Source organism: Colossoma macropomum, unplaced genomic scaffold, assembly GCF_904425465.1.
Source record: "Colossoma macropomum unplaced genomic scaffold, Colossoma_macropomum, whole genome shotgun sequence".
Classification (NCBI taxonomy): Eukaryota; Metazoa; Chordata; class Actinopteri; order Characiformes; family Serrasalmidae; genus Colossoma; species Colossoma macropomum.
The window spans coordinates 2,458,125-2,467,420 of record NW_023494788.1 but is presented as its reverse complement, the minus strand read 5'-3'; the positions used below and the strand labels follow the sequence as shown (position 1 = coordinate 2,467,420).

The 9,296-nt window shown below is 39.6% G+C and overlaps 1 pseudogene; it reads left to right on the top strand.

The window, feature by feature from the left end:
- Positions 1–8,074: 8,074 nt before the first annotated feature.
- On the top strand, positions 8,075–9,020 carry LOC118806501 (annotated as a pseudogene).
- Positions 9,021–9,296: the final 276 nt, after the last annotated feature.

The following is a 9,296-nucleotide window of genomic DNA, read 5'->3' as shown; positions in this document are numbered from 1 at the left end:
AGAGATATTTTAAAAGAGCACTTGGCGAGAGAGGGGGAGCAGAGGGGGATAAGAATTGGAAATAACTTACATTTGTATTTTTCAGTACATGAAAAGCTTAATATGGTAGTATTTTGTGTTCAGATTTGATGTAAATTATTATTAAAATGATTCAAATTACAGATGTTGAGCATTTTTGTTGCCGAAATCAATAACAGATGGTGAAATCCTGATAAACAGTGATGGTAGAGATGAGTGAGACAATCTGTTTGAACCCCTGTGTTTAAAGTAGAGGTTTGGGAGCAGTTCAGTATCACTGGATTCAGCTCAGTGAATTCTCAGATCAGGCACGTCCTGCTATTGCAGAGCGAGACGAGGCCCTGGGTCAGCAGAAGACCCTCCACTCTCTCCAGCTCCGCCTCTCTGGCTGAAATCAGACGCTCTGCTAGAATGAGGATCCTGTCTGCTCTGCTGGTGCTGCTGCTGCTCTGCTCTCTCCAGCTGACCTCTAGTGGTGAGTGGACTGAACACACTGAGCTGTGTTACTGTCAGTGTTATTATAGATTATAGATGCATGTGTGTGTTGGGGTTGTGGTATTAATATGTTGTTTGTGATTCCTACAGATGTACCAATTCCTTAGACTCTTGTAATGAACTGAATAAGGTGAAGATCCCTCTGTCCCAGGTGGAGTCCCACACATAGACGAGCAGTGACTGCCACCTTAAAGCCATTGTATGAGTATTAATAATCTGACGTACTCTTCTTATTCTGACATGCTGATTAAATTATGGAGGAACACGCAGCTGAATTAAACGCTGTACAGTCAGAAGCACAATTTGTCAAATTACACAATTACAATTTTTTGCTAGTTTTCTAAATGAAAAAAGTTCACAAAACCTCTACATTAAAAACACTTCAACATCGTTTTTTTCTGCTAACTTTAGTTTTCAGTTTCTGTTTATTTGTTTAATGTATTGGAAAAACAAAATATGAAAGGTGCTGGATATAAAATGAACAATAACAGTGCATTAAAATGTGCAGAAGTGTGTCTCTGTAGAGGACGGTTTAACTTATTTACACTTAGAAAATTAACAAAACACAAAGTTTGACCAGGGGTGTTTAAACTTTTGCATACAAATGTAAATAATCAGCTTCATCTTTAACAAAATCTTTAATGATTTCATTTTTGAATAAGATTCTTTTTTTCTTCTTCTAATTATTGTTTGTTTTCTTTTGCAGATTTTAGACTAAAAAAGGAAACAAGTTTTGTGTGGATCCGGACGCCCAGTGGGTCAGCAGTCATGTCGTGTGGACAAACGCACACAATGATAGCATGACAGCAAGGACTGCAGTTCCCACAATGCTCTCACTTACAAAGCTCTTTTGTGAACCTTCACATGTCTTCTGAGTATTTGTCAGTTTTTAATAATGGTAAATTAACTAAAATCTGAAAAAATTAACTAGTTTGACTTGCAGTGCCTTGCATGCACCTCTCTGCCACAAGTGTATTAAAAAAAACTTTCATAAATACCATAAAACAAAGTCTCAGGCATCAGGCAGTGAATTCATAACCATTTCATGTAATAACTTCCTGTGAGGGAGCTTTTAGAGGTGGACATCTGGTTCCTATCACCACCACTGTGAACAATTCTGACTCTGTAAATTTCTCTAGAACAGAGCATTTCACACCAAACCACTCTGAATGACTTTAAACCATTGAATTATGCTGAAATTTTTCAAACTTGGTGAAATTCCCCTTTAACTAGGCACAGTATAATTAGTTAAATTCAGTCAATATGAATTCTACATGTGTCTCTGTGTCTGATTCTCATTCCAGTGACATACAGTGGTCACTCGGTCAGATTCAAGGCCTCAGACAGTATCATATAGTCTCAACTGGAGTCTATGGAAAGTAGGGAGAAGAGCTGACCAGCTGTAAGCAGCTTTTATCTGCGTTACAATGCCTTTCTCAAGGAAACGCCGCCTTCCAGGAGCTGTAGTGTTCCGAAAACAAGAGAAAGGAGACGCAACACACACAGACTACAGGCTTCACAGAGATAAGTACAAAAAGACAAATACAAAAGTCTTGAATAAGGATTAGATGCATGTACAATAACGTTAGAGCTGATATACTGATGGCAGTCTGTGATCATAGTGAATATGCTATAGTGGTGAACACCAAAAGAATCTCTTACTATCTGCAAATGCAGGTTTAAATATGAATTAATGAGAGATTTTCACTTATTTCACCATGTGCTTTTGTCTACAAGAACACGGTAATTTATCTACAGGACACACTTATTTACACAATTATCGTTATTCAAGGGTTCTTTAGTAAAGAAAATGGTTCTGTATAGAACTATGAACATTCAAAGAACCCTTTGCATGATTAAATGATTATCTGCATCGTCAAAGTGTTGTTCAGATTGATGGAGAATGTACTGTAGATGGTTCTATAAAGAATCTTTTTAAAAGGGGTTCTATAAAGCACCAAAAAGGGTTCTTCTATTGTTACGATGTCAGGCTGGAAGACCTGGTCGACACCAAAACTGCCCCCATCAGATAAACAGCACTTAAAGCTTTCATCTTTGAGAGAGAGGAGAAAATCAAGCTGCTTCAGATCTGAAAACATCCACAGGTGTTTCTGTCCATCCTTCCACTGTGAGAAGACGACTCAGCGCTGTGGGTCTGAAAGGATGTGTAGCTGATCAAGAAGAACCTCACTGAGAAAAGGAGACGGACACATCAAACAAAGAAGCTGAACAATGGACTGACCACCCCAGAGTCCAGACCTCAACACCACTGAATGTGTTTGATTGCTTCAGAAAAAGATCAACCAACTTCTGAGACTGAACTTTGGAGGTGAGTCTGCAGATTCTTTGAGAAACTGAAAGCAAATGTCCTGCTGGACAAAATAAATACTGAAACAATGATATTATATTTTAGTGACTGAGGCTGAAAAATGAATGACTTGTACTTGATGGCCATGATGACTGGAAATTAAATAAATAAAGGGTCTCTGATGTGCACAGTACTGTATAACAACACTGAAAAACAGGATTAAAGGCTACTAATATGTTTTTCCATAAGAAATACATCAGAACACCTGAGCAGTAGAGCGTGTTTTTAGTGCAGTCAGTACAAAATCATGCATGTCAATGAAAAAGTTTAAAAAATGAACGTAGATGGTCCCTTTTGCATACGTCTAACCATGAGGGTGCTTTAAATCCCAATAATCCTTCATGAACCTAGAGTTCTACAGTTAACACAACAGACAACAACAGAACCCTGAACAGTGTGGATGTAAAGGTAAATATGAAATTAGCAGGTAGTCTCCACATGCCACGGGGGGACTGAAATGGGGTCAATGGGTGAGGACGGCATGTGTTGACTGCGGTGCTCGTTGTACATGCTTACTCACTGTTCTATATGTTCCTCACACGTTCCTCACGATTGTAATAATTATATTATAATTGCTGCGCAGTTAGTCGGCCTGGTGTCCACTGGGGTCAAACAGGAGGCCAAATCGGGGGGGAATCTCTTCAAATTAATGCATAATTAAATCCTTAAGATGTAAACAGAGTCGTTCAGAGTGGTTTGGTGTGAAATGGTGTCTTTACAGTGGTGGTGATAGGAACAAGGGGTCGCCATGACTACAACACAGATATAGACATTTTATTTACCATCCAAAACCACCAGTGAACCAACACGAGTCTTCTGAGTTTATATGAAATGTTGATGATGGAAAAATAGTGGAAAAAAACATTTGTTTGGGCACAATTTTGCCCCCCAACGCCCTGCATGTATCCCTCCACCATGAATGTGATTCTAAAATAATAAGTTAAAATAAGTTTTAGACTCAAAACTACTGTAAAACAGTGTCTCAGACATCAGGCTACATATTCAATAACCATTTCCTGTAGTAACTCTCTGTGAGGGAGCTTTTAGAGGTGGACGTCTGGTTCCTATCACCACCACTGTGAACAGTTCTGACTCTGTAAGTTTCTCTAGAACAGAGCATTTCAGACCAAACCACTCTGAATGACTCTGTTTACATCTTAACTATTCAAATATGCCAAAAGTTTGAAAATTGGTGGCATTCCCCTTTTACCCTCACACAGTTAGTTTTGTAATGAGTTCAGTTTTCATTCTGTTTAAATTCTGCATCGACAGGTTTGAGTTTCCTGTTTGTTTTGATGTCAAAAGTGACACAAAAGTGGCAAATACATAAAGCATGAGCTGAGCAGATTCATGAGGGACATTCTGACACGTGTAGTTATCACAGGCAGGGGTCAGTAAACAGGCTGGCACGCACAAACTACGCAGACACGCGATCAATAACCAAACAAAACAGAATAGTGGTCAAAACATGAGAGACTAAACAGGAACAGAGAACAGAGCTTAGAAATGCACTGAGAAACTGCAGGACTTCACAAAAGAAAGAGACCAAACATTCACACACATCTTCTAAGCCGCTTCTCCTTCTGGGTCACGGGGGGTGCTGGAGCCTATCCCAACTGTCATCGGGCAGAAGGCAGGATACACCCTGGACAGGTTGCCAGCCCATCGCAGGGCAGACAGACATACACATTCACTCAGAGGCAATTTTAGCATGTCCAATTGGCCTTGACTGCATGTTTTTGGACTGTGAAACCAGAGTACCCGGAGGAAACCCACACAGACACGGGGAGAACAGGCAAACTCCACACAGACAGGACCCTGGTCGCCCAGCCCGGGAATCAAACCCAGGCCCTTCTTGCTGTGAGGTGACAGCGTTACCCACCACGCTACCGTCCTGCCACGAAGCTGCCAAGAACAAGCCAAGAAGCTGAACAATGGACTGACCACCCCAGAGTCCAGACCTCAACACCACTGAATGTGTTTGATTGCTTCAGAAAATGATCAACCAACTTCTGAGACTGAACTTTGGAGGTGAGTCTGCAGATTCTTTGAGAAACTGAAAGTGAGTCTCCTGAAAAGAATGGAGGCAGTGATGAAGGTAAAGAGGGACTCACTGAACACTGAAAAACACTTACTGAGTGTGATGTGGCAACAGAATACAGACGCTCACGGATGTAAAAACGACAAGTTTTAATATAATCGAGCAAACAAAGCAAAAAGGGCAGAGCTGAAGTCAGGGTCAAAAACAGGCAGTAAGGTTCAAAACACGGGTCAGTCCAAATCAGGCAACAGTACAAAGGGATCAGGCAAAAGACTAAGTCAAGAAGAACAAAATGTAGGTCAGCAAAACAGAATACAGGCAGTAAGAAAACAAACGCTCAGTAGGTCGTTACGATACAATACTTCGCAGTGAACCTAACTCAAGCCTGGGCTTATAAAGGAGACTAACTAGTCATATGATCAAGTTCACAGGTGTTCTCAGTTAGTACTCTGGGGAGTTTGAGCGCTGATTGGAGCACGGGCGAGAGTCAGGAGTCATGTGATCTCCCCTTGAATTGTGGGCAATGGAGTCCATGTCTGCATCCGAGTCGGAAGGAAGTTGCTCGGTCACGTGACTTCCCTGAGGATTCTGGGAAATGGAGTCCGTCTCCATGTCAAAGTTTGCTGAATGCGTGACACTGAGAGACGTGAAATTCTCCAGCATTATATAAAGCATTGAATATAGCAGTCAGTTCTGAACTTTAACTAAGTTATATAATCATGCACATGCATCAGACATGTATATGATGCTATACAATCAGGTCCATAAATATTTGGGCATTGACAAAAATGATTCTTATTTTCAGTTGAAACTGAAATGTAAATTCTTAGCTCTAAGTTAAGGGTATGTACGGGTGAACAGTGTATCATCTATATTGTTCTTAAACTGCTGAATTTATTGCTGATGAATTTTTGGCAAAGTGGTCTCGGCCCATCCTCACCCATCAGAGACTCAGCTATTTTAATGCTCAAGCATGATTTCATCACCTCTTTCATGGTTTCTGAATATTTAAGATCTGCTCTAGTCTTAAATTGCTCCGTCCCAACTTTTTTCAGTTATCGTCACTCTTGTGTTGGGAACGGCTCTCTGTCCCATATATAAAAACATTTCACTTTCAAAACTACAGGAGTGTCTCCTCACTTCCCAAACGCTTACAGAGTGTTGTTAAAAGAAGAGGTGATGAAACACAGTGGTAAACAGGCCCCCGTCCCAACTTTTTTGGAACGTGTTGTTGGCATCAAATTCAAAACAGGCATATATTTTTCAAAAAACAATAACTTTTCTCAGTTTCAACATTTGAGATGTTGTCTTTGTAGTGTTTTCCTTTAAAAATATGGTTTACATGATTTGCATATCATTGCACCATATTTTTATTTACATTGTGCACAGTGTCCCAACATTTTTGGAAATGGGGCTGTATAAAGAGCCCACAGTGGGGAAAAAACAGAAAAAAAAGAAATTTAAGAAAATTATACAGAAGCATCAACAACTAACAATATCAGTATGTTTAGTGTTCAGTGTGTCAGGCTTTGCTTTTATCCCAGCTTCCATTCTTTTCAGGAGACTCACTTTCAGTTTCTCAAAGAATCTGCAGACTCACCTCCAAAGTTCAGTCTTAGAAGTCGGTTTAGCATTTTCTGTTTCTCATGATGAAGCAACCCAAACACATTCAGTGGTTTTGAGGTCTGGACTCTGGGGTGGCCACTTTCTGATCCAGCAGAGCTTCTGAAGATAAACACACATAAGAAAGAGTGACTGCAGAAAACACTGACATCAGCATGTCTTTATTACTCTACTTTCTAAGAATGTAGTTTTGTGGAGAGACGAGTGTTTTCATTCAGTAGAGGTAGTGAAAGTCCACTGTGGAGAAGATTCTTCATTCTATAGTTTTCTGTTCTGTAATTCTGTGTAACATTTCCCAGCTGATCAATGAGGCACTTATGTTTTGTATGATTTTACCCACAATTAAAGTCAGCAGGTTTATCAGTCTCGTTTTGATGATGATATTTTTGCTGATGTCTGTATAAAGCAGCTACACACATATTTAGAAGAAGACTTTCAATGAAAGAAATACAAGATTAAAGTCTGGATTATATCACATCACTGTTAATATAATGTTAATAAATATGGGTTCTCTAAAAAACAATTAAGGAAGAAAACAAAAACAATAAAACAATAGAGCATCCATCTGCCCAACTAAACTATGAACAACAGCAGAAATTCATAAATTAAGGCTAGAATATGACGAGGCATACGATTCAGTACAGTGTTATACAGTACAGTACAAAAGTTAGAACCCACCTTCTTTTTCCCAGTCAAAACAGCCATTATATACAAGTTATTCATTTCTCAGGAGATGTTTCTGAGGAAACCAGATAAAAAAATAATCCACTTGCAGAAAAAGGAGAATATTTAACAAAATAAATGAAAACACTGGAGGTCAAAAACTGATTAAAATCTATAAAAAAAATGAAAACATCCACAGGTGTTTCTGTCCATCCTTCCACTGTGAGAAGACGACTCAGCGCTGTGGGTCTGAAAGGATGTGTAGCTGCTGACCACCCCAGAGTCCAGACCTCAACACCACTGAATATGTTTGATCACTTCAGAAAATGATCAATCAGCTTCTAAGACTGAACTTTGGAGGTGTGTCTGCAGATTCTTTGAGAAACTGAAAGTGAGTCTGTAATAAAGGTAAAGAGTGACTCACTGAAGACTGAAATATTTGATATTATAGTTATTGAGGTGTCATTTCTGTGTAAATGTGTGGAGAGTGTAAGGAAAGGGTTTCTATTAAGTTGGACAGTGAATGTTTATAAATGATGAACAGACCTGATCTGAGATCATTCTAACACTTTCTAAAAGCCATTAATAAAAGACAATATTTGCTGTATTGGCGCTGCACTTCAGCACATCCTGCTTAGGGCCCTCAAAGGCTACAGATGCCCTAAAGCAGATGCTGCTGAAACGCAGTGTCAGACTTAACTTTCTAAACTTATAGAGCGCTGAGAAAAAGGAACACGTGAGAAGAAGCGGAGAAAAGAGGAAGGAATGACCAGAACACTTCCAGCTTTACGACGATACTCAGAAAATCAGTTCTCGTGGATCCGGTGCTGGGAACAGCTCTCTGTCCCTATATAATGATGACCAGAACACTGACTCTACACTCACACTCACTGCTCTCTACTCCACAGCAGAAGACCCTCCACTCTCTCCAGCTCCGTCTCTCTGGCTGAAATCAGACGCTCTGCTAGAATGAGGATCCTGTCTGCTCTGCTGGTGCTGCTGCTGCTCTGCTCTCTCCAGCTGACCTCTAGTGGTGAGTGGACTGAACACACTGAGCTGTGTTACTGTCAGTGTTACTATAGATTATAAAGAGGGAGCATCTTATAGGATTGTGGTTGTGGTGTTAATGTGTTGTTTGTTATTCCTACAGCTCCAACTGCAACTGAACAACGCTCCTGCTGTCCCAGTTTGACTCCCATGAAGATCCCTCTGGCCCAGGTGGAGTCCTACACATGGACGAGCAGTGACTGCCACCTTAAAGCCATTATGTGAGTAGTAATGATCTTGTTATCTCTTCTTATTCTGACATGCTGATTAGATGTGGGGGTTAGAACTCACTTAAATATGGCATTCTGCTAATTTTAGTGCACAGTTTCTATTTATTTGTTTAATATATTAGAAAAAACTAGAAAAATGTAAAACGTGCTGGTTATAAAATGAACAATAACAGTGCATTAAAACTGCAGAAGTGTGTTCTCTGTAGAGGATGGTTTAACTTATGTTCACTTAGAGGGTGCCCAAACTTTTGCATGCAAATACAAATACTCAGCTTAAACCTCAACACAATTTCATATATTTTCACTTTTGAAGAAGGTGATTCTATATTTTCCTGCTTCTAATTATTGTTTGTCTTCTCCTGCAGTTTTCATACTAAAAAAGGAAACAAGTTTTGTGTGGATCCGGACACTGTGTGGGTCAGCAGTCATGTTGCCGCTGTGGACAGACGCACACAATGATATCACAGCGAGGACTTCAACTACAACTCCCACAATGCTCTCACTTAAAAAGCTTCCTTAACTTATTGTTTTCTTATTTTTTTTATGTGAACATTTTTATTTTATTTATTTTTTGTAATAAAGATGTTTTTTTTAAAACGTTTCATGTGTTTATTCTTAAGACAGATATCATCAGTATTGCTGAACAAGCACAATAACACTTCATAAACAGCTCTACACAGTGGTACTGTGACACTGAGGAGAGGAGGACAGTGTTAAAGTGTAAAAGTAGAAACTCACAACTTCTAACAATGATGAAGCTCTTCACAGACTCTATCTATATTCATATAAGCATAATGTTTTTGGTAGGTGG